Below are 7,100 nucleotides of genomic sequence, written 5' to 3' on the forward strand. Positions count from 1 at the left end.
CCCCTGCTGGCTGCTGGAGAGGACGCAGGTTTAAGTCGCCCCCTGCTGGCTGCTAGAGAGGACGCAGGTTTAAGTCGCCCCCTGCTGGCTGCTGGAGAGGACGCAGGTTTAAGTCGCCCCCTGCTGGCTGCTGGAGAGGACGCAGGTTTAAGTCGCCCCCTGCTGGCTGCTGGAGAGGACGCAGGTTTAAGTCGCCCCCTGCTGGCTGCTAGAGAGGACGCAGGTTTAAGTCGCCCCCTGCTGGCTGCTGGAGAGGACGCAGGTTTAAGTCGCTTGACTTTTATATAACACAGTAAAGGGAAGAAGCCATTAAGCATAACATGACCTCTTTAACATGTTGGCCTCATATGAACACGACTAGTCACTGTCTGCTGCTAGAGGGTGCCGGTCATCTGAGCTTCCAGCTGAGGAAATAGAGAGGTGCAGGCTGGGAGACAAATCGCGCCTGCCATGTTTAGAAGAACAGGAAAAGGCTTCAGGAAGCAGAGGAAGCTCTCATTGTGTCGGTCTGGGCCGAAAAGGAAAGACAGAAAACAAGAAAAGGCGGGAAAACAGAAACAATGCTGAGCTGAAAGCTGCAGCTGAACACAGGAAGCTTCATCATCGCTGCTGATTACTAGGTGGAGTAGAAGAAATGTGTAACACTCAAAACATAAAGGATGGACAGATAAATACTTTATTCATCTCCGAAGGGCAATTGTAGTAGAGGTTTACATAAAATAAAAATATTAATCTGACACAAAATACACAGAAGATAGGTTAAAATAAAATAAAAATTCAATGACACAAAATACAATTAACACAGTTACATATATATATTACTCTGCTACTATACATAAATAAAAGTATAAAAGGCTTAAAGATATATCTCTTCCATCATTCAGAAGAGAAAAGTCTCCGGTCCTCCCAGAGGAAGGGTCATAGTCCCTGTCCTCAGGTGGACCCCCAGGGACCTTATTTTGAAAAAACTATGTTGGGTAGTCAACAACGAGAGACAACTAATGTTTAGATACAGTTTGAACTGTGTCTTTAATTACACATAATGTTTGTCAGTTTAAAGGAGACCTATTAAACTGCTTTTCCAGCCCTATATTGTAGTTCTGTGACTCTTTGCTGACTCTCAGCTTTGCACGAATCAAAGGTGAAATAAAAAATTCTTACACTGACTCTTCATGTAGGCCTTCATTTCAGCCTCTGTCTGAAACAAGATGTAGATGCTCCTGTCTCTTTAAGCCCCCCCCCCCCTCAAAGCCAACTGTCTTCTGATTGGCCAAGACCTGAACCACGTCACCAGGCTGTGCGAAGCAAATGACCATATAGTCTCTATGAGACGCTCCCGGATGCGTCTGTACGAGACGCTCTGGTCTACGCTAGCTAGCTATGTTCGTGTTTAAGTCTCGTCAGCCCCCCGAAGCCCCCTACCCTCACCATAACCATCAGAAAAGTTAGTGCCTAAACCTAAGTCACTGACTTTATGCATGTCGACCGGTTAGCCCTACCTGCTAGCAGGTCTTCTTTGTGTTGCTCCGACGTAGCAAACGGTGTTGTTTCATACGGACACTGAAAGGTACCTTTAGTGTAAAATAATTACGCGTTGTCACGCTGTCTGAAAGCGTCTGTATTGACGCACTGAGGTGAGAACGCGTTGGTATATTTGAACTTCGGACAGAGTCAGGCTGGCCGTTTTCCCCCGTGTCCAGTTTTTAATGCTAAGCTAGGTTTAGTGTTAAGTTTTGACTTTCACGTGTTGTACGGTTTGTTGACATTGACCCCTGGCGTCATCGATGTGAAGATGTCTGTCCTGGGCTGAACGCCAAAGTGTGAGAAGGTGAAGGTTTATTTCCATCTGATGTGTGTGAATGTGACGTGTAAGGGCTCTTTTAGTGGTTGCAAACATTAGAAATGCGTCTCTGAGAAGTCTACAGAGGACAGACTCAACGGAAATGGTGGTGCCTCGAACACCCCGCTGTGGACGCAAGCGCTCTGCATTTTCCTGCCTTTTCAACACCGTTGTGTTTACAAACATGCTGCAGCTGATTGGGTAACACCTGTGACACGCCCACCAATCAGAAGAAAAAACACCTCGAAGCTTGTGGTGGAACGTTGCACAGCGTTGCAAAGAAAGAGTCGTTCAATCCTAAAACGTTGCAAACCGGCGCACAATGTTTTGAGATTGAACTCGCCCCTGGTAGCTGCATGGCTGCACCGACAGGAAGTCTTGTGGCTCAGTGTGTTTATCTGACTCGGTCTGTGAGGCTCACCTGCCAAAACATCGATGCCGCGTCGCTGATGGCCGATCATGTTTTTAGATGCCCCAAAACCTTCTTATCCAAACAACACGGCTCCTTTGCTCATTTTTGGGCCTACATGGCACCATCCATACAGGCTTTGGTCAGCTTCACTGTTCAAGCTCTTGCTTACCCCCTTGAATGAGGCCACGCCCACCCCAACTGGGCTAACCACTGTTAGAACAAACATGAGTTTTATATCCATCTGAACATTTAAAAATGCAAGCAATAAAAAACTATTGCTTTCAAACACCAAAAAAAAACAGTACTGGACATTAAAGACAGTAAATAAACTGGCAGACATGAGTAAAGATCCTTGTAATTATGAGTTTCCATGTACAGACAGGATATAAACTCGTTTAAGTGTTATTAATGTGAAATCCCTTCATTTGAATCCTGGAACTTGATTTTTCATGGGGGGCCAAATGATCTGATCCTGCAAATCCCGCCCGCCCTCATCACTATAAATCGACTTTCCCCTCGCTCATGCGCGGTAAACCCACTGAATCCTCACTTGTCTGACAGTCCGTGAAGGCAGCAGACGGCAGTCTTGACTTTTTAGCGGCGGAGATCAGCCGATCAGTGGGGCGAGACACTGAGAGTCCACCGCCGAAAACTGAGCACTGACGACCGTAACAGCCCAGTTTTATCTCCTAATTTACGTTTTAACAACTGGAGTCTTTATGCGAGTGAAACCGAGAGGAGTTTACTGCGAGGAAGCGGCGAAACGAGGAGGAGGACGAGGAGGGAGAGGAGTCGCTGCTTCGGACCAGAGGTAAGAAAAAGTTTGGCTCCTTCTAACTTTTTATTCTTCCGACTTTCGCTGCACAAAGTCCGGCTGAGCTGGATGACGGGGACGCTGTTTGGCCCCGGCAGCGGAACCGCGTTGTTTATCTGTTGTCCTTTAAACGAACCAACAGAAAAGTGTCAAACAGCAGATCTGATTCATGCGGCCGCCGCGTCCAGCAGCTTCCAGCGGCTTCACGCAGCTTTTCATGACCAACAAAAGAGCCGCGGCCTCACCTGGTCAGCACGCGCGCGCACACACATGCACACGCGCACAACACAGACATGTGTTTGTGATGCGGACAGTGTGACACTTATTGATAATTGGTAAATGATTGATTCCTGAAGGTCCGTGATAATAATGCCACTTGTTTGTCTGTCCAACAGATTGGCACTCAATAAAATCACATTTACAAACAGTGAAAAATCAATAAATCACTGCAGCCCGACTTTCATCAGACTGTTGCCAGTAAATAATCAGTTTATTATAACATGAGATGGTGGAAAAAGAACCTGAAAGCATCAAAATAACCTAAAAGATCAATCAAAATAGTTGCTGATTAATTTTCTGTTGCGCATTGATGACTAATCTTTGCAGCCAATACTTGTTTTGATTGATCACCGAACAGATTTTATTGTATAAAATGTGTGAAAACTGTGAATAAAGCCCGTCTCAGTCCAGATGTCTTGTTCTGTTCGACCAACAACGGTCCAAAACCTCAAAATATTCAACTTACTGTGATTAAAATCCTCACATTTGAGAATCTGAAAGCATCAAAATAACTTAAACGATCAATCAAAACGTTTGCTGATTACTTTTCCCTCCAGCAACTAAAGGATTGATGACTAATCATTGCACCTATTACTTGTTTTGATCAATCGCTGAACAGATTTTATTCTATAAAATGTCTGAACTCAGAGGAAATCCTCACATTAGAGAAGCTGGAAACAGAAAGTTTGACATTTCTGTTTTAATAAAGGACTAAATGATTAAGAGGTTGTCAGAATTGTTGTTTTGACTGATTTATTTCAGAGCCACAAACAGGTTGACATGCTGCATTAATCGATGAAAAGAGAATCCGTTTGACGTGTTGCAGTGAAACTCTGCTCCCGGTTTTTATTTCACTTCCTGTCTGGCTCAGTGTTTCCAGCAGCTGTTACAGATGTTTCCCACAGGACAGTGAAGCTCACACGCTGCTGTCAGATCCTGTGCAGCAGAGAAACCAGCCTGTTTAAAAAGCAGATGTTGAACACGCCTGATTAAAAAAAGCCAGGCCTGAAGATTAAACCTTGAAGCAACACGTTACAGACGCTGCTGGACGCCGTCTCTCTGCAGGGTTTATGTCTCTTTCCTGTCCTTGTGAGGACATTCAGACACACTCCTGGTTTTCGTGTGTGTGTGTTTTGGCCGGCCTGCAGGGTGTGTCTGCAGAGACTGACCGCTGCAGCACAAGAGTTTCTATAAATAAACCTGATTTTGTTCTTGTGTCACCGAAGCAGAGCAGCAGCCACATCACCGAGGACGTGCCGATCAGATCTCTGACGTGGAAGCAGCAGGAACTTCTTCTGTCTGCCTCTTTTCGTTCTGTCAGTCACTTTTTTTCACAGCAAGGAACCTTAAACTGACACAAAATAGACCGCGGACCCCCAATCTGATAGGATTATTGGTTTTACATTTACGCTTTTATCTGAAGCGACTTAGAATTGCATGAACATGAGCGGTCGCACGCCTCTGGAGCCCCGAGGGGTGAAGTGTCCTGCTCGGGGACGTTTAAGGAACAACATACGAGTGTCAGTAAAGTAAGAGATCCACAAGTGACAAATACTAGTAAGAACTGTCAGCGTCTCCGGTTTTCAGGAGCTTCTTGAAGTCAGAGAGGGACGCCCCTGCTCTGATGGCGTGCGGTAGCTCGTTCCACCATCGTGGGGTCACAGATGAGAACAGGGGCGTTCGTTGGAGGAGCGCAGTGGCCCAGATGGAACGTAGGCTTGGATTGTGGAGTTCAGGTAGATGGTGCAGACCCAGGAGGAGCTCTGTATGCAGCATCAGGGACTTGGATTTGATTCTGGAGGCCCCGGGGAGCCAGTGGAGCCCTTCTGGGCTGATCAGAAACCAGACTCGCTGCTGAGCTCTGAACCATCTGTAGGGGTTTCACCGCACATGCTGGAAGAGCTGCTAGGAGGGCATCGCAGTAGTCGAGTCCGGTCTCTCACATGTTTTATTACAGAAAGTGTAAGAAACCCACGACCCAACTGGTGTCACGTCGTGTTACCTGTCAGATGGAATTATAATGAAAATAAATTACTCCACTGTTTTCTGGGGACCCCCCCTTATGGACTCCTGTAGGTCCTGGACCCCGTCCTCTGAGCTAGAGTAGCCAACAAATTAAGCCACAAACATGAATAATGATGCCCAGTCGTTCCTCCTGTTAGCAGCTGTATTTTAAAGTGCAAATCTTTTCCACCTGTATTTAATGTGATTGACGATACTGTTGTGGGTTTGATCAGATTCATTTTATTCTGAAAGCTGGAGCAGCTACGACCATAATGACTGTACCTCAGTAACTCTAAGCGCGTGATGTGTTCATGGGACGTGGGTGAAGTGGGCCTGTCTGGCCTTCAGCTGGGCTTCCTGTTTCTGCTGTACATGGTAACAAAGCAGCAGCGGTCAGTGTGTCCTCACTGAGCTGCAGCTCTTAGAGGCCGCTAAAGATTAACTGAGTGTTTGCTGAGTTCAGGGTCTGAGTCAAAGCTGCAGGTTTAACCGTGTTTTATCACCAAACTGAGTCGGCGTGTCCTCTCCTGTCCCTGCAGCCGGAAGTTCAGTGTGCGCTTTGAAAGAGTAAATGTGAAGAATGCAGCAGCACGAGGTTCCTTCTTATCTGAGGAAATGGGATTTACCGCTTCATTATCAGACGGAGAGTTTCAGAGACGACGACGACTTCGTGTGCAGCTGTGGGAAAATGAACTGAATCAAACGTATATTTGTTTTTTTAATCTCTTTTTGAAGTTTGGAAACAGAAGAAAGTCTTTGGTTTCTGAATGTGAGCTGCTGCAGTTTGTGACCTCGTGACGACGAGTTCTCTGAAAACAGACCCGGCGCTCTGATCCGGCCTGCCAGTCATAGTGTTGTGGGGCTGCCTGTCGTAACGTCGCATTTGTTACAGCAATTAATTGATTCGTTGATTGACGGAAAATTTTATCTGCAGCTACTTTGATTAATTTGATAATTGTTTAGTTGTTTTTCAAGCGAAAACACTGAACAGACCTGAGGCTTTTCTTTGTCACAAATGATAGTAAACGTTAATATTTCGGGTTTTTAGAGATGAAGTAACGGACATTTTATGAACATAATGAATACTTTCATGTTACACACCCCGCGTGATGTTGGACCTGGAGATCCGATCAAGGTCCGATCTCTCTCCAGGTCCAACATCACGTCCTCTGTGCTGATGCGGAACTCAGCCAGGAAGTGGAAGTGAAACTTAAGCTCCACCTGCCATCGTTTCCTTGCTTCCTTTGTTCACGTGTACTTTCTCTTCTTTTAAGCCCTGGACAAACTCTCTTTTACCTACGCATTCGCGCACGCAAGATGGCTGCCACGCGTATCCTGCGTTCCTTTTGAGCGTAGGTTTTGCACGTCCCCAGGAATTAACGCTACGCGTCCGCGAGATGCAATTCAGCACATGAACGTGGGGGCAGTACGTCTATCTGAGCGGCAGGTCATCAGAAATCGCCTGTTCCACACAACAGTCCAGGTGGCGGCGTCATGCAGTTGGTTTGCCAACCATGTTCAGTTCACCAAAAACAGAACACTGTACAGATGTGCCACCTGTCTGCGTCACCAAACCAGTGATTTTATTTAATGGACTTATTTCCGGCCACGTAGCCGTAGTATGTGGACTGACGTTTGCATTTGACACTTGTCACACACCTCCAGAGGTTGTTTGGCTGACCTGATCACACTCAGTGCGTCTCGGGCTTCATTCACTCCTGGACTTTCATGAGCTCCATCCAAGCGGGAAG

Source organism: Micropterus dolomieu, linkage group LG20 (genome assembly GCF_021292245.1).
Source record: "Micropterus dolomieu isolate WLL.071019.BEF.003 ecotype Adirondacks linkage group LG20, ASM2129224v1, whole genome shotgun sequence".
NCBI lineage: Eukaryota > Metazoa > Chordata > Actinopteri > Centrarchiformes > Centrarchidae > Micropterus > Micropterus dolomieu.